This window comes from Centrocercus urophasianus, unplaced genomic scaffold, assembly GCF_019232065.1.
Source record: "Centrocercus urophasianus isolate 14NV4802_14NV808 unplaced genomic scaffold, USGS_Curo_1.0 seq_20, whole genome shotgun sequence".
NCBI classification, from domain to species: Eukaryota; Metazoa; Chordata; class Aves; order Galliformes; family Phasianidae; genus Centrocercus; species Centrocercus urophasianus.
The window spans coordinates 4957175-4976623 of NW_024884756.1; the positions used below are offsets into that span (position 1 = coordinate 4957175).

At 45.0% G+C, this 19449-nt stretch overlaps 1 protein-coding gene across 1 annotated transcript in view; it reads right to left on the minus strand.

Moving 5' to 3' along the window:
• Positions 1-19364, minus strand: part of MAP2 (microtubule associated protein 2) — a 189122-nt gene extending 169758 nt beyond the window's left edge. Inside the window, exon 1 of the mRNA XM_042822366.1 lies at positions 19295-19364. The gene's annotated coding sequence lies outside the window, so the exon portion shown is untranslated. The remainder of the gene's footprint in view (positions 1-19294) is intronic.
• Between the last annotated feature and the right edge of the window lie 85 nt (positions 19365-19449).

Genomic DNA, 19449 nt, shown 5'->3' on the forward strand with positions numbered 1-19449 from the left:
CGAGGAGCCTGAAACAGGACACAACACTCCAGATGTGAACTCCCGTGCTCAGCACTGATGCTAGAAATGACCTGCCCAAGAAGTGAGCTGTGGTAGGTCTCACATAAAAGCAATGCACGTAAATAAGGTACGAAAGCACTGTAATTCTGCTTTGTACAGAAACTCGAGAGTGGAGTTCCGAAAAGCAGGTGAAATAAATCAACATTTCTGTTATGCATCTTTTCTGCCAAACCTCTGCTCGTAACTAACTTTGCAGTGAGACCTCTGCTCCAGTAATAAAGCACTTGGGAAATTCCAGTCTGTTTCCTTTATCATGAAAGCTCACCTGCACACATCCTGATGTAGCGTATCATACATTCCCAAAAGCAAGTATTTTATGGGTACAGGCTTCAGTTCTGAATTGAATCTTAGGGAGTGAGATCACAGTAGCTTCCAACATCATGTTATACCGCTTTTGTGGAATTTCCTGGAGCTATAGTGGAACACATGGCTTACAGTCCTATCTGCGCTGCCTGCTGGGCCAGGCTGTACATCTCACACAGAAGGAGCAACCATTGCAGCTCCCAGCAGAAAATCCCTACAAAGAAAAAGACAAACATAACAAAACTTCCCAAAGTGACTAACGAACTGAGCCTGAGTAAAAGGCAAAACCCTCACTGGGTTCTGAAAACAATTGAGTCTCAGTGCAGTATCTAAATGGCTAGGGAGGCTGCTCTAATATCACGAGATCTTTCAGCTTAACAGAAGTTTGGAAGACAAAGACAGTCACATTTTTAAGTGACAGCAACTCTGCTAAACCCCTAGAAACCTAAGAATCCCAACAGATCCTATCAAACTTCTTACAGCGATCGCTTAGAGCTGAGCACGCAAACCATGCAGCTGCTACCAGCAAGCATCTGATTTATGGTATAAGGGCACAATACAGTTGAACACATCACTCAACAATTAAAGGCTGGACCAATCCACTTTCTTTTTGATCCAGCCACACTAGCTTTCCTAAGTCTTTTAATCTCCTTTCTCAAGTTGCCACAGCACTGAAAAAAAGACCTACTATTAGCTGGTATGCAATCACTTGCTCTACATAGAGAACTAAACTTAAACTGCAGGGAATTTTGTAAGAGAACATAATAATTTAATACAAACCTGGCTTTCCTGAACTGTCTATAAAAAAAATCAACAAAACAGCAGTAGCTCCCCAGCCATCACAAGCACTCCACCACCTTCTGAACTGGGGGTTCCCTCCCCGGCAGGCTGCCAGCCCCACACTGAAGGTGAATTCCCTGAGCTAAGATGGGTTCTCACATGAGTTACCACTGCACCCAGGACTTTTGGACCAAAGTGGGAGAGAGAGCCCTCAAACGCAGACAGCTTGGCCAGGACTGGGCACAAACACACACTGTTCAAAAAGAAAACAAATGAGAAAATCTTGCTTCTGATTATGCCACAGCTTCACCTGTTTGCACCACTCTTCCCCAGGTCACTCTCAGCTGCCCCACCCAACCCCAAGCAAACAGCCTACATGAAATTCCCTGATGGTGCAATCCACCGTGGGCAGAAATCCAGGTCGCAATACCCATTATCCACACAGCTGGCCCTTCCAGTGTCAGGGTCAGCAAAGAGGCCAAGGACTGAATGGTCACAGTTGTACAACTCAAATGGAAGAGGACATCTTGCTCCCCAGTAATTTCTTCAGTCACTTATGGGAAAAGGTGTTAATTCACTAAGTGTTATGTCTCCATCTTTGGGGCAAGACGAATAATTAAATAATGATTCACAAACAGCTTCTTCCAAAAGCAGCAAAACAACTGTTAGATCTGTTATTCACACCGAGTTGTTTCATCACCTCCAAGTCCCAGGGTGGAATCTCCAGGTCTGTCTCTGCAGGATAACTCAAACGCTGCACTCGTGCAGCACCTTTACTATTCTGTGCTTCCAGGACTTTTAATCCAGCCTCCAAAAAAGGCACAGAAAGATTCTTCTCAAAACAAAAACACAAATTAACTCTCCATAGTAAGGAGAGGTATTGGTTTTTCCTTCAGGAATTTCCACTTATTACAGCTGACAGTACTGCTCGTTCGCCAAGCAAACCACTTATTACTGTAAAGGAGGCTGCAGCGGCTTCTTGATGATCACTCTCCAAATTATTACTTTCCTATAACCAAAGATACTGAAGATCTCTATGATGGAAATAGACGTCACAACAAAACAAATAATACTTGGTACACTTGTTGTACAACATCTGTTGTACAACATCAGCTGACATCAGATACTAAAGCAGTTACAACTCCTGTTTTCCTACAGTTGCATATTCTTCTTTGCCAGAAAAATACCTTGCCAAGAACAAAACAATCAACTCTCCTGACAGGTGGTTTTCAGCACTACAGCCACCTGGCCCAGGAGACAAGTCAGGGCTTCCCTATTTTTAGACATTAAATCAACTTCCACAAAACAGAACTCCTGGGGTTTTTTTGACGCCACAAAACCCGCTGCTCTACAGAACACTTACTGTCATCGTGATAGCAGAAATGAGAAAAGGGGAGGAAAATGAGAGGAGGAATTGCAAACTGAACACAATGCAAATGCACTAAAGACAAATTTAAGAAGCGCATGGAAAAGCTAACTGAGCAGAAAGTTCACTTATCCTTTCCCTACTAAAATCAAAGACAGCTACTGAAGCCATACTCCTCTTTTCATCCCATCAACTGAGATGATGACACTTGAAAAGAGCCCCCTGGCTCAAGACTTAAAGTGGCTTTTATCTTTAAAAGCATCAAGAGATCAGGCCTATCAGCGCCAGCTGCATCTCCATCAAGACCTGCCTACTCTGCTTCACATCCCCTAGGACATTGCTGAGCCAGTGTGTTTAACCTGGGGGCACTTGGAAAGCTTGAACCTGCACCCCACCCAGCTCCGTGCAGGCAGCCACCCACCGGGGTGGTCCTCTGCAGGGAAACATCTTATTTGGCTTTACATAGAACGGAACACCAAGTGCACAGCAGCAAGCGCCCCAGAGCTGCATGCAAGCTGGCTTGTGATTTAACAAAGCTGTGTACAAAGAAGTTCAGAGTTAGCGTTCGTCCCAATTCCCACTGCTTTTCACAGATGTGCACACCTGAATCCCCAGATCCTTTTGAAAATACCAACCTTAAAAGTTTGGGCCCCTACATTCATACCTGCAAGCGCACAAAAGGCAACAGATCCATTCACGTAAGGAATGAACATTTGTTCTCATTTTCTTTGGGGAAACTGGTTCTACATCGCCAGTTCAGTGGGATGGGAAACATGCAAACTAACTGCAAAGCAGTAAAAATGTTTGTTTGGGGAAAAAAAAAAAAATAAAAATGACAGTAAGAAAAATCTTACTTGCAGTATTGATCATAAAAGGAAGAGCTGGACGCTAACCTCATGCCTCTTTGTGTCACATGAAGAAGTCACCACCAGCTGAGATTTCAGGGAGAAATCATTTTTGTCCCTCCCCACTAATTGCTGAGGAGGTTTCAGGCTTATCTGCCACAGTGGAAGCTCAGTGTGAAGCCCTTACGTGTGGATGAGACACGCAGAGCACACAAAGCACCAGGCAAGGAGCTTGCTGCTCTCAGAGGGAAGCTGGGTGTCACAGCTGTACCTCCGTTCCACCAGCTGCTTCATCAATTGTTCTCAAAAGAGAAAGTCTTCCAGAAAAAAATAAATTCACACTCTGATTAAGTGAACTATGAGAAGTTAATTTGCAATTCCACAATCCCCACGTGACTCCAAGACCAATCTCCCTGACGTTTCACCTGCAGTAATTTAATAATTTATGTTGTAAGACCTATGGCCTACAAAAGGAAGATACTAGGACAGATCTTGAGTGCATTATTCACCCTAGTCCCACTGACTCAAAAGCACTACTAGGCCAATTAAAGCAAACAAGATTTATCAGCCACTACCTGTCACAACGATTAGCAGAACAAGCTGCTTTTGGTGCTGCAATCAACAGCTCTACGGCTAACAGCTCCCACCTGCGAGCACAGGCAGGGGAAGTACACAACAAGAGGCAAAGCCCTATGTGTCTTTCCATTCACATTCCTCTTTGCTAAAGTCACTACACAGCTTAATTCCCTGCTCTGGCAGAGACATGCAGCTTAAAGAGAACCTTCTACATTCACCCGTGCCAAACACTGTGAGACAGAAAACAACTGCATAGTATAGTTCATTCCATCTCAGAGTAGACTTCTTTTCTTTTCTCACTCCCTTCCTTTGCTTGCTATGAACTTAGTCTATCATTATTATTTCAAGTAATATTGACAAGCCTTTACGCATCTCGGAGCTCTAGAACAGTGAAGCACTCTCTTTATAGGCTGCACGTGGTACTAAGATTAAGAAAAACCACAAAGCATCTTTAAAACTCGTATCAGCATAGCAAAAGCTTCAGTTCCCTACAGCTCTTCTGCTGCAAATCAATCCAACTGAGCAGCCTCTACAGAGTGCCTCCTTTTCAGGCTGCACTGTGCCCTGCCAAGCATTCAGAAAGTAACTGTCTGTGCCCCTTGAAGGAACTCACCTGAATACCATTTATAGAAGCATCATAATTCATACTCCATAAGCAGGTCTGAATGAAGCTGTGGTTACAGTAGGAAAAACAGTATATTGTACTTGTCCATATACTGCCTTAACACAAATTATTTGTGTGAACTGCGGACAAGCATCCCTCCCATGCCACAGCCCGTAGTGGATGTAAATGTTAGTACGAAGATTAACTTCTAATCTGAGAGATTAAGTTACGTCAAGGATGATTTTAGCATAATAATTCTCCCTCTATCAAAAAGAAATGTAACTGAAAAAAGCTGCTGAGCTTCTTTCTTAAAGAAAATAATGAATGTTCGTGCTAACTTTCAGGTTCTGCAATCTAAATATCAGAGAAGAAAAAAAAACCATTTACAGGTGAAGGGATGCAACTTCACTTGACCTGAATCGTAATATCTTAAAACTCTCTTTGGTGCAACAACGAGTATGAGTAATTCTGCTGGAGATTCTGAATAGGAGATAAATGACTTGTAGAGTTCTCCAACTGTTTTTTTTTTTTATGTACGTGCTCCAGTTAACAACTTACATAATGAGGACGAGACAATTGAGCACTGAAGACACCAGAGGAAATGCCATTTCTGCCTTCAGCCAAAGTGTTCGTGTGAAATCTAAATTCTCAGAGAATCCTCAGGAAAGTTAGTTCCTTTTTTCCTCCTTGAGAACAGAAGCACAAGTGTTTATGAGAATAAAGAGCACCTCCTTTCTTCTCCACCCACATGAACTTGGCAGCGTGTGCCAGTATTTTGTGACATCAGCACTGAAAAACCTGCGCTACATTGCTTCAGGGCCTCTGAGAAAATACAAACAACTAAACCATACACTGATTTAAGATCTGCCCTCTTCTCCTTTGCGTGCCCCGCATTCAAAGATAGACTTGTTGGTTCTCCCAGTAAGTCTGGCCCCAGTTTAGCAGCTGATTGGGGCTGGCACAAGGGATTCACGTTTATCCTGTGCACCAATGAATGCTTATGAATCAGAAGGTCAGAACTGTTAGCTGGGCAGTGCGTGGTGCATTAGGGTTCTTAGACCCGAAGAGTAACATTCCTCAGATCAGAAACTGTAAAGGAAGCAAGAGCTCCCTGAGCTCTTAGCAGGACCAAGGAATTGGGAAGTGCCATTTCCCCCAGAAGGCAGCAATCAGCTTCCTGCCCACACCAGCGTGTTGAACATAGGAGGTGGTTGCCATCTCTGTCTGCATCCCTTGGCAAGCTTAGTTCAAATGAAACACCAAACACAGAAAGCTGCCAGAGAAGTAACACAAGAATCCACGACAAGGGAGTGGAAATAGAAAACATATTCAGTTTAAACACGCCTTTTCTTTTTGGAACCATCAGTACGGTTCTCCTTGCATATATAAGAGCATCCCTCACCTCAGTGCACCGCAACACCAGCAAAATCTGCAATCTAGATCATATCTCATCCCTTTTCTGTCCTTCACTCCCGCACTCCAGTGGAATTCACACTGAAGTTTCAGGCCTGCTCTGCAGATCAGAAAATTCAGTCTTGGTGATACTCTTCCATGACAGCAATCTTCCTTATGGACAATAAAACCATCAGTCGAGAAGCCAAGACTCTTAACTAAAACTGCTATCGGCCTCTTGACAGCCAGATTTCAGCTGCAGACCATCTTCCACCACAAAGGGAAGCAAATCACGGGAGCTTTCCCTTCATAGCGCAACAAAAAAAACTGCATTTCTTCCTTTTAAGATTTTCAGTCAAGAGTTCACAAGGCCTAAAAATGCTACAACACCACTGGGAGAAGATTAAGGGGCATACTTAGCAATATAGACTGCATAGTCACCTAGCTGGCAAGTAGGGCAAAACAGGAAATGAATGAGTTAGTAGCTCTTCTCATGTCAGTTGAAATATGAATGTTTATCTTGTAGCCATCTTATAATCAACACACATGCTGTTCTTCTTATTTTAGAATTTTCCACTGAACTGGCAGAGTTTACATATTCCCTAAATATATTCCCTACAAGTTTCCTTTGGTACAGTACTAAGTTATTCTTATTACACAAGTCATTACTGTCATAGGAAAAGCTTCCCATTTACGGTCCTTCTGTATGTGGAGGAGCTATTGCTCCAGCACGTGAGAGCAGAAAGCAGAGTCAGTCATCCGCACGCATCAGCACCACGCTGAATGAAGCGGTACTGATGACTGCAGGTAAAACGTGTTTCACTTGGAAAACATCCAGGGCAGAATTCTCATATACTGACAGTAATGGCACTACTGCTGACTGTTCAACACTGCCCAAGTAGTCTTTGAGTAGCATTTCCATTCCATTTTGGGGAGATATATACGTGCACACATACGTACGCGCCCAAAATTTTACATGAAAAAGCTGCAAAATGGAAAGTCGACTGAAAATTATCCAAAGGCACCCACATCAGCATTACAGGAATGTCTTAGGGGACTTCACAGGGGCCCATCTCAGTTCTTTAAGAAATCCTGACACTATCAGCGCTCCAGGAAAAAAAACATCTGCTGAATTGTTGTTAACTAGCAGATGGCCTTGTGGAACAGGGATAATGGTCTAGGAAAGGACAGGTGTTGGTTTAGAACTTTCAGAGAAATGTTGTCATTTTCTACAGAGTTCTGTCAGATTCAGAAGAAGGCCTTTGTGCAAAGTCCTCTATGTTGCGGTCCCATCCCAAAATAAAATAAGAAGCCAAGTATTCCCAAGTACTGAATTTCAAGTAGACCATTATATGACTCCAGCAGACTGCAGGAAGTATCAAAGCTACTTGCTCTGAATAAATGACAGTATTAGCCCAAACAGATGCTTTCCAGCATCTCAAATGCCATTTTATGAAGATGTACTTCTCCATCTGACAAGCAGCATGGTTTCATCGGTTGTCACCATAAAAATCTAAATGCCAAAATCCAAATTAAACAGCTTTTTCAGAATGGAAAAAACAAACATCTCCTCTGTTTGTTACCCGTTTCAGGTGGTCTAAGCTATTAAACCAGATAACACAGAAAAAAAACATGCTTTTTAAGTTCCAACATTATTCACACCTCTTAGGCATCAAAATTAACCACCAACGTACAGGACCACAGTCACATCTAACACAACTCCACTTCCTAGCTTTGTTAAAAAGTCAGGCTGAAAGGGGTTATCTGCTCTGGAACTGTAGGCTGGCTCTGGCAATAAAACTCAAACCTTTTAAGATCTCTATGACCATGAATAGCTGTATGAAACTTAACCCAATAAAGGGAAGCACTGTGCTCCCTAGGTAAGGTAATATTTTAAGTATTAATTACTACTACTAAGGTACAACTTTGGAGTCTTGAAACTATTCTACCATTAACATCCTTTACATAATTACACCACAGGTCTCCCTGGAAAAAAGAATACACAAAAAGAAAGGAAAGGAAGCTGAATGCCTATAAGCAGAACTGCCAAAGTTGTCAGACACACGTGGTTTTAAAGCAACTTCACACAAACACACAACATTCCCAACAGTTCTCACTTACTATGAAAGCAATTGCCAAAAAGCCAATACAAAAAAAAATAGAAACAACAAAGAGAGCTTCCAACCAGCAACACTACCCCCCTGCTTCTCCAGGCCGATTCCATCCACAGCTTAGCTCCAATTTTTTCTACTACTTCATACATGCTCAAGCCTCCAGTAAGTTCTCACCATGCTACAGTTAACTCCTTCCCAACAACATGATTACTGTGCCTGGCTTTCTGCTTTGACTCCTTTAAGAGCAAGGCTCGAGTTAGTCCTCCAAGTCTACAAGAATGGCATTCTGATTCTGCAAATGCCATTGGAAAATCACTACAAGATTTATAGCAGCATCTCGTGTTAGTCTTAATATCAGTGCATTACAGGAGCAGCAAGTACTGATATCCAGAAATGCAAATCTTACCAGGTTTACCTATAGCAGCAGGTCTGGTGAGGAATAAGGACCAGTGCTCTGTTCTTCATCACAACTTTCCCCAGCTGGGGAACCATCACAGCACACAGCTGCTAGTCATTCCCTCCCTCATTCTCTGCTCAGACACCTCCTCCATGATAAAAAAAAAAAAAAACAGAAAAAACCCCACTCTCAAAGACTGAAGCTGCCTATCCCAAAGAAGTGCCCTAATTACGCCTTTCTCCCAATTTACGCTTCAATTTTAGCTTCAAGACAGCTGGGTTTCTCTCTGGGGAAAAACAACAGCAGCACACCAAATCCTCCTCTCCCTGCCTTTCTTTGCAACATGTCACTCTGGGGTTTCACACAGGTCTAAGACAGCATCAGTCCACAACAAAAGGGTCGTTTGGTCTCTCTGGGTAACAAACTGTTAATGTAAAGGCTGTCTAACCTGGGGCAGTAGCTTTCAAGAACTGTGAAGATTTATTATTCCTCTCCCATGGGTAAAAAAAATAAATACCTTATAGGTTCCAGATTCACAGAGATTAAAAGAAGGAAAGGCTTACTGAATGACTTGATCCATCCTTTCATGACAGAGTTATTCCATATTCATGTGGCTACTCTGTATCATTCGGTAGGGTATTATCTGCTCATCTTTAAGGAAAACAAACAAACAACAACCTACCCAGCACCTGGAAGCCAGTTTGTCTTCAAGGAGGATCTCAGCTGCAGGACCAACCCCCTAAGTGGATGCCTTAAAAACTGAAAGGACGTTTAAAACATGAATTTTGACTTGGATTTCTCAGAACTCACTGCAAGAAATTCACAGCAGGTCCTGATATGAACACTAAAAAGGAACTGGCATTTGAATAGTAAATGTATATCAAATTTGAAAAAGAAACAGACTAGATCTTTTGCTGCAAAGAAGCTGCTCAATAAATGCAAAGGACAAAAGCCAGCAAGTGTGAAAAAAATTCCAGAGGTGGCACAAGACTGAAGATTCGTGCAGATGCTCCAAAGTGCTTGTAAGGACAGCAATCACAGTTTACACAGGCACAGGACTACTAAAGTTGGCTCCTGGCTTGTGAACCCGTGTTTCAGCTTAAAGCCCTTCCAAAGCAGGACTGCATTAGCCCCGACTCAGCCAGAGCCATGAGACAAGGGCCACGACACACAAAAACAACTCCTGTAGAAGTGGCAGCTCCCACCTTCCAGCATGGCAGGAGGACAGCCAAAACCCACCCACACATCTCAGTACCGCCATGCCTCTTCTACCTGCTGGAGTAGGCAGGAGAATACGGGGGATGCAGGAGAGGAGCAATTTCCTCACAACCACTTCTGTGCACCCGCACTGCAGCAGCCTGAATTCCTGACCCACCACGTGCCACCCCGCTGCTGCTGACTGATCACCAACACAGAAAAAGGTCGTGTGTTAGCACAGTGCTTACCAAACCTCTAGTTCCCTCCAAGCAGTCCCACAACAGAGAATTTCAAACCTCCCCAGTTAGCCCTTTCTGGATTGCAGACACACTGAAGGGGAAACACTAAATAAAATGAAATACAGGTTGAACATCAGTATAAAATACTGAGTCTAGCTTCTATAAATCACGGTGCAAACTCCGCTGCACACATAAATATTCAGAAGCACACAACACCAGCTGCCCTGGGGGAGCAGAATAATACCAAATCTTTGTTGCCGCCACCGCTCCCAGCTTTGCAGTCTCCAGCCCACCTGCCATCATCCTGGGCTGCTTTGTGTCTGTGACGGATGTGCACAGACTCTTTTGTTGTATGCTCATAAAAAAGCACCCGTAATACGTCCAAATTCTAACAGTTCAAGTAGCTCTAATTCAGCTTCGAGCTCTGCTCTTTGTCCTCTAAAAACAACTCATGTTTAATTGCAACTTACTACAATTTTCTAATTCTCTGTGACCCCAAATGTCTAAATCTATTACTCCAAGGCAGCCACAGTAATCCTTAACGAAGGTGTGGATATGATGCAGCATGCTAGGGGCCATCTGGTTGCCAGGTGTTTCCTGGCTTAGCTTTGCCTCACAGCACATCCCTCCTCCTACTCTTCTAATTCTAAGAAAGACAATTTCCACCTCAGGACACTCCTTCATTAAAGACACGGGCAAGGCTTTTACTGCAAGCAAGTTTGATTTTCTGCTTGCAGCAGGAAGCCTGGAAGGGCTGCTTGTTACCAGACGTATCTCCCCATGAGCAGCAGCAAAAGACTGTACCAAGTGTATTTCTGACTGTCAGCAGGAAGGGAGCCAAGTGCAGTGTTTCCATGGTCATCTTCCATCTTAATGTCCTTCCCTTACAATCATAAAACTGAACTAAAAGATAGGGGGGCAGTCTTCTAGCTATCAGAACTATTCACATGAAGAGGCAATTGAAAAAAAAACACAGGGCAAGAGAAGTTTAATTTCACATCCGTCAAATAGTATCACAGCCTATTCAGAAACATTAGATCCTATATTTTAATTTCACAAGAAGGACACTGATTTCCCTGAAATCCCTCTCTTTCAGACAGGCCTTCCAACTCTCAGTTACGTATTCCTATCCCTCCACAGCACTCTGCAACACTTTTTTTTTTTGCTGGCTCAGAATTAGAAAAACAAATCAACATTGTCAATACAGGAAGGTACATACTTCATACCAGTTAAACTCTGCCACTGCCAGCTTCTTAAGAAATTAGCAGTAATAAGAGGTTACTCCCTCACGAATAGCAGTGTTACAGGACAAGCAAAAGCAAATTCATAAAGAGATCTCAAAGCAAGATTTTGTAACTCACCTTAACATCTCCAAAACCAACAAATCAGAAGTTAGCCAATGAATAGGGCACAGACCTGGAACAGTTGCACTAAAAACCACAACTACCACAGAGTCTCAGTTCTGTCCTCCTAGGCGCTGTGGGTCAGGCGTTGCTTCAGCAGGTGCTGCTTGCCTCAAAGCCCGAGCTGGCAATAAGGGCTTCAAAGATGACTAAACTTCCACATTTAATACTAGACCAGCCTGCCAAGGGCCCATCCAACCCGGCCTTGAAAAAAAATATGTATTCCACAGAAGTATGTGCTCAATTATTCATACTGAAATACACACTAAAGAGTAGCTTTAATGCTGCATTTCACATACTGACATTGTTTTACACAATGCTAGCAGCGTGCCATTTTAAATAATCGGACTAAAGGATTATAAGTATCATCTATAAATCACTGCTGCCAATTCTGACAAACTATAAAATTATATATAGCCACGTTATGCCTTTTGTTCAACATCTCAGATGCACGTTTATTATATGCTGTAACGGATAGCACTGAGCAATAAGAAATGCTTATGTTAAACATTTGCCTAAGTCTTTTTCAGAAACGCAACCAGCTCTCTGTACCCTGAAAGGCTTAACTTTTCTGAACACCATGGAGTGAAAGCCCTTATTTACAGCGTTCTATCCCTTGTTCTTTGGAATGGATCACGTTATTAACTGTTCCACAGCCCTCCCCTCCCCCCACTCCCCCAAAAATGAGAGGCTTGTTTGTTGTTTTGTTTTGTTTTGTTTTTTTTTTTAATTACTCTCATGTGTGCCTGCCAACTTTCTCTTTACTATTCCACAAAATATAAATATTTTCCCCTCTCTAACCCAAAATAAATATACAGTTTCCTTCCTCCTGGTTGATGTGTTTCTCCAACATTTTCTCGAGGAAATTTTTTAATGGGGCATCTAATTGATCATGTTAGAAAGAAGTGGTGAGGCAGCCAGGATAAAAAAAACTAGCTTGCCACTCTCCTTTTGGACACATCGAGTCCCACACCAAGCTGAAATGCCAGCTCTGCTCTGGATCAGCAGCCACACAGACACCAGGTTCCAGGTGTGTTCTGAGCACGCTGACTGCCAGCCGGGAGCAGCATCCTGAGGGCCCAACTCTGCCCTGCCTGTGCCGCTGCAAACTGAGAACTGCTCTGACAAAGTTGAAAGAGCTTGCTGTTAAGTTCTGTCCATTGTGTTGGAAAATACTTCTCCCTCTTGTTTTCATGGTCATCGCTCAGCCCTGCAAATTTTCTAATACAGGCACAGATAAGTGCTGAAGGAAAGCAGGGTAACCCTGCAGGCCAGGAAGCACTTATAACTGACACACCTGCTTTCATCTCTGATCCACCCCGAGCTGCTGGTTGACCAGCAGGATGGGATGTGAATTACTGAGCGTCCAAACCATCCCTTGAAGAGCAAGCACTACTCTCCTTTTTCTCTGCAAACCATTCAGCTACACATCTGCCTCTCCCCTTTGGAAGCCCCTAGAGTTTCTCCTCAGCTCTCCTATGCATTCTCTAATTGCTGAGAGAAATAATAGCTAGGACTGAGTTCAGCATGAGTCAAGCAGAGCAGGCTAATGCCTAACTGTGTGAACACAGTCTTGCTGCAAACAGAAGCAGCAGCATGCCTACCCACCACACCCTGCAATACTGCTCCCAAAGAGCAGCCTAAGACACCTGAAAAGCACGTGGGGCACCAGCAATCAGGAATCTAGCAGTGGAGGCACAGTGCTCATGAACATACAGCTGCTGTTAATCAGGCTATAGCCCCAGTAGCAGCTCTGCTTTCTGAGTGATACCACATGGCCAGAGCAGAAATGGGTACCCAACCGTATCTTACCTGGTCACGTGAAAGCAGATGAAAGAACGGGACCGGGACTCTCAAAGGCCTTGGGGTCTGTATTCCACAATCAGCCAGGGCATGCTGGAATCATGTCAAATTTTGCAAGAGCTGGATGGCAGTGCTTGGAGCTGCCGTGTTGTAGTGTGCAACCTTGGGTCCAGAGTCCAGACAAATCCTCCCTGAGGGGATCAAATCTTTCAGCTCCAACCTGGCAGCCACAGCAAAGCCGCTGCAGAAAACAGAGTAACTTGGCACAGAAAGGGCTGGCTAGCAAACACGAGCCCCAAAACGGAACAATTCAGATCCAGACCTGAACTCTTCCTGAAGTCAAAGGATTTCAAACACGCAGTGTCAGCCCATTTCACAACACAGAAATGAAGCTTCCTTCCTCTGAGTCTCTGAGCTTTCCCAGGGAGTAACAGGGCCCTTCCACTGGTGGCCTGGTGTCTTGCAATTGCCTGCATTGGCTTACCTAGTTATTACAGTCACCTTCTGTGGAAGGTATGAAGAAGGGGGAAGACAAAAAAAAGAGACTTAGCTCTATCTCAAGGCCAGCTGAGGTGACTTTGGACACATTGTGGACAGCACAGTGGTTGAGTTATGTAGGGAAAGGGGCAGATCCACTCTCCTGGCCAGCAGAACCCGGTTTCTGGTCCCTTTTGAAGGTCTGCAGCATTTCTAGCACATCTGCTGTTCATCTCAGGATCAAATTTGGCCAAGGGCCAGAATTCTCAAAAACTCTGCTCTGAGCCTTCTTACCCTAAGTTCTCATTTTGAGGCATTTTCTCACCTCATTCATCAAAACTGCACCCAAGATCAGAAGCTCAGGAGAAGTGGCAAGTTTCACACTGTGAGGCAGCTGCTCTAACAGATAATGCACGCTCCTCAAAATAGAGCTGACAGCTTCCAGTTTTAAACCAGAAACCAGCCCCTATCGGTCTCTCCAGAAAATACAAGTGAAAACGTAGAGCTGTTTGAATCAATAGGTCTTATAATTAAATGCTGTCAAGTTAGCTGACATGACCAGAGTATTGTTCTGAGATTTTTTAATATCGCTCATCCACAGGTTGCACGTGCATTAAATACAGCTAATTTTGCAAACGGATACTGGCTATTTAATTTCAATCTCCCTCAGGGAGAAAAATAACAAGTTTTACAACAGAAAGGAAAGTTTCCATAGACTCAGGTCCCTGGAAGCTGCTGCAATCTGGCTGCATTAGGGCTCACAACGCTGCCTTCTATCAGAAAACTCTTAATAACTAGTCCTTCTCAGGGGGTGTGACCAACAGGAGACAAGGAATATTCCTCAGGTCCCTGCACCCAGGTGCACCACTTGTAAATTAAGGAAAAGAATTTGCCTGTGGAGCTGAATTCTACCCACAGATCTGTAGCTCAAGCATTCACTGGTATAAATGATTATCCCCCTCATGTGCAAAAGCATCCCAGATTTTCAATAATGAGAAAACAGAGCTGAGAATGGAATTGTCTTTTTCCCGATGGTGCAAATTAGGTTTCAATGAACTCAATGTGGTTCTATTGATTCTCGCCACCTCACGCTCTTGCTTACAACAAAATCAGCACACCTTCCTCATATAGCTAGGCACGCTTACTTCATCTGGAGGACAGACACTGCATGCTAAAATAAACAAATACTTACTCGTAAAGCTTTACCACGTAAAGCTAGAAAAACAACATGTTTAAAAATGCTAGGGAAAACAAACAAACAAAAACAGAACATGTTGGTCAAGACTACTCAGCCAGCACCTGTCTCTAATTACCAGAAACGATGAGATTTGATAAATCTCTACATTACCAAGGTTGCCCAGGTCTCATATTTGCACCGCAATTCCTTTCATGTTGGCACCCTAACAAAGCCACTAGATACTGAGTACCAACACGGCACAGCTGTGACAGCTTCCTCTCCTCCCTAGTCAAGATAAAAGAATAAAGATCAGTTTCATCTGTGTGACTGCTCTACTCTACAACAGTGAGTGTAAAACCATAAGGAGCAACTGCATTAGCTCATCGTTTCTCCTTAATAAAGCAGCAAACAATTAGTGTTAAAGTAAAATGGGTCAATCAAGACCTCAAATCTTCTTAACAGCTAGCACGGTCAACCCATGTGGCCACAGCAATCCAAATTAACCCCGCGGATGCATCAGTCTCTTCTTCAAATACCTAGAAAGCAATTACAAATGTCACATTTAATGTCCTTCTAAAACATCCTTCTGCAGCTTAGTAGCATAACCTGTGATTTACCCTACCCTGGAAAGAAAAGCTTTTTCCTTTGCTGAGGCAGATGGCTTAGGAAACCACCCGTTTCCATCAGTGCCTCACTAAATCAGCCCCACCCTGTGGAAATCAGTCTCTTGTTGGTTTTTCCTTATTAACTCAAATGCACTACAGAATCACTGCTAACAAGCACACCTGTATGTGAAGGAGAACAGGGGGAAAAGGCACCAGCACATTTAAACATAGCACTGCTACACTTTCCCTCAATGTGTGTATCTGTTTCCTCTGTAATCTAGTGACTTCAAGGAACACTGCCCACTCCCATGCCTTCCCTGGAAGTCCTCAGCACCACCAATCATCATCAGGGGTTTTCCACAACTAAGCCCATGGACACTGAATTTAAACTATTTTCCATTCCAAGCAAAACAGTTTAAAACTGTGAGCCTTAACTTTAAAGCATGCTTAACATTCATTTTCAAGAACTAAGCGTGTATTGAAACATGTAATAAATCCAGACAGACAAAAGTAACCATCTCTGGGTCTTAAGGAACAATTGCACATACGATCATAAAATGGCTTGAGTAGGAAGGGACCCATAAAGGCCACCGAGTCCAACTCCCCTGCAATGAACAGGGACATCTGCAGCTAGATTTGGTGCTCAGAGCCCCGTCCAGCCCGGCCTTGAATGTCTCCAGGGATGGGGCAGGACATCCGCAGCACCTCTGGGCAGTCCCAGTTCTTTACCACACATACTGTAAAATGGAAACACATTTCAAGTACACCCATTGACTTTGAAGTAGCACACACATGAAAAGCCCAGATCATCAGATAATTCAGTGTAGAAGGTACCTTGGGAAGCCAGCTAGCCCTACAGCTCAAGAACACTGCAGTTTTCCAGATTTCCGGCTGCTACCCACTCGTGCACGTTAACTGCAACATTTCCTAATCCATTTCTGGATAAAGCCTCAATGTAGCCACAAATGTGCTCAAGGCAAAGAATTTCTCTTAAGAGTACCCCAATAAAGCCACAGGATAAAAGAGTGCTTTTTATCTTTGCTGAGCCAAAGGCTACACCAGATGAGCTCCCAGTATCCTCATTGCCAGTGCCCGGTACTACATGGGAAAGAGGTCTCAACTTTGGACAGACCCACAACTTACAGAGAAACGCTACTAGAGCTTGCTTTTATTTTTTCCCTCCTTGAGCTGGTCGTCATTTGTCTTACTGTGGCATATCAGATTCCACATCTGACAGATGCTTCATCTCCTTTACAAGTTCTGTCAGTGCCTTCTGACTTTATAGAGCTTATAGTAATAAAGAGGCAATTTTTTGAAATCCATTATCATCAAGTCCTCACAAGCTAAATTCTTTTTGAATTCTCCCTCTTCTCACTCCTTTAAGAAAACAAACCTGTCTCCAACACATGTATATGAAATGCCACATTTGGAGGTGACTGCTGAAATAGTCCAGCAGAGTCTGAAATGGGCCTCACCCACCCGTTTCTGTGTTTAGATATTTCCAGCAATTTCCAGAGCTCAGACAACTGTTCAGCAAGAACAGGGCCATACCGAGAGGGACCAGAAACAGCTCTGGTGTCAGTACAAGAGCAAACGTTTCCTCTCGTGAATCCAGGTACACGGCTTTGCAAACAGTACCTCATACAGAAAGCAGCATGGTGCAGGCCGAAAGGAGGGGTATGCCTCTGAAAAATGCCAAGTAACAAGGGAATTCTTATCCCAGAGACCACAGCAATTCATTTAAGGACTACTGTAATCACTCACGTTCCAGCACAGGACCTCAGGGGTCATTAAATGATGACGATTTTTTTATTGTCAGAATATATTTAAAGAGCCCAGCTAAGTGGGTACTGACATAACATACCATAACAATTACATCAGATCTCTAAATCAAGGGTTCAAACGTTCCTTTATGTAACAAACTGCATTATTAGCGCAATGAACTGCATTCAGAGTGTGCTAAAATTCTCCACAGAAGAACAGCGACTTTTTATTCTCAGGATGACAGCTCTTTGGCTTCTCTCACACACCCGCAGGCAAACCACAACATGGGTGCAACAAATTATAAAGTTCCATTAACCGAATCCTTAACATAAAGGGGTGGAGGGAGAAGTAGCACCACTTCTCCTCCCGAACCTCACCACACAAGGACTCACTTGCTTCCTCCATTTTCGCCCTGCGAATGTCCTCGCTAAGCCCAAGGGGTGCAGTGTGTTGGTTCAGCTCACCTGTAAGGCTCTGCAGTGCTGCTGCCTGAGCACTAAGACTTGGTACCACACCAAATTTGGGGTCCTGCCTGCTGCCAAGTGCATTCTGTAAGCTGGTGAAATGAAAAGCACAGCGTTGAACTCTGGTTCCTAAACTGAGGTGCTACTGAGATGAGTTTGGGGCTCACCCACCATTTTTACATACCACATTTTGAAAATATTAACAGCAGAAACACAAACCCATCCACAAACTGACCCAGGTTGTCTCTGTGCTAACAGAGTTTCTATGCATAGAGCTTCTATCACAAATAGGAAAGCTTTCCGTTCTCTCACTTCTTAGTTATCTATCAAGAAACGGCAGGGGGATTTTCATCAGGTAAAGCTCTCTCTGCACATTCTCTTCCTCTCCTCAGCAAGGGCTGAGATGCTGTAATCACGTCATCCAGTAGGGAGGGAAGTGAGAGAAGCTATTGGAAACAAACACACCCTGCAGCTGAGCTCTTTTTGGGTGCATCAGAGCTGATATCCACAGTCAAGGCATAAAGCAGCACACAGGTGGAAAGAAAAAGACTCCATGGGAAAAGCAAACGTCTGGGCAGGAAGGGGGAGATACGGAACAGAGAGGAGACGTGCTTCCACCCTGAAAAGAAGAACACGTCTGAAAACAAAAGGGACAGGTTTGCTGGATGGGGAGCAGCACAAGTGCTGGACAGCAAACGGTTCTTGGAGAGAATCACTGCCACAAAGACATGAGGGATCACGAGAAGGGAGGGCAGGAACTTAGAATATTTGGTAGGAGTTACAACGTGTACGTATGCAATCAGTGATTTTACGTGTACAACCCCTTTATGTGAAAGCCTGCTATTTTGTATCAGGAAGAAGCCTGCACTGAATGCCACCACCAAGTCAGAGAATATCTTTATTCAGAGGAAACCTGAAAGTTCCATCGGAAAATGAATTCGGTTGGCATCCTGAAGGCAGAAAGCAGCTGCGCAGCCCCTTCTTTCCCAAAGCTGGGTCTCACACACACGAACACACACAAACGCACCAACCTGAAGCGAGCGGCGTTTATTCGTCACATCGCAGCGCGGAGCTGCGCGCCCGCGGCTCCCACCTGCAGCAGCTCGAGCAGGGCGCTCCGCAGAACGCTCTCTTCCACAGCGAGGCTTTGTTCGCCGCCGCCCCGCTGCGGTTACAGCGGCCACGCGCGTTTCCCCCCCCCCCCCCCTCCACCACCAAGAGCAAATTAGAAGCGCTTACACCCGCGGCACCCCCGCGTCTCAGGCAGCGTTCTTTGTTCAGCCTCGCAGATCCCTTTAGAGGAGCTTAGGAGAAGGAGGGGGGAGCGGGAGAGGACAGAAGGTGACATCCTTCACAGGGTTTTAAGCGCTACGGATGCTCAGACCCCTAAGGGGAGCTGACCCGAGCCGATGGCTGCCAGGAGGATAAAAGCAGCGCGTTCCGGGGTCGCGGCCCCGCCGCTTACCTGCAGGAGGTGAGCGGAGCCGCCCCGCCGCCCGCGTCCCACAGGCATCGCCCGCGTGCGGGGGGCGGCACGAGCCGTCCTCGCGCCTATCGGCTCCCAACAGTCGCCACGCGCCGGGGCGGCGCGAGACCTTCCCGCGCGCCGCCCTGTGAGGGAAGCCCCCCGCGGCGCGCCCGGACCGCCGAACCCCAGCCCGCCGCCGCTCGCTCCTTTCTCTCCGCTCTCCCTTTCCTCCGGCGGACCCCCGCTTCGCGCTCCCTTACCTGAGCGCCGCGGACAGCTACCGGCAGCGGAGCGCCGAGGGGCAAAGATGCGGCCGTTCCGCCGTCCAGCCCACCCGCCCCGCCGCTCTCGGGGCTGTCGCCGGGACGCGGCCGCCTGCGCGCCGCGAGCCCCCGGGACCCGCCCCGCTCCTCCG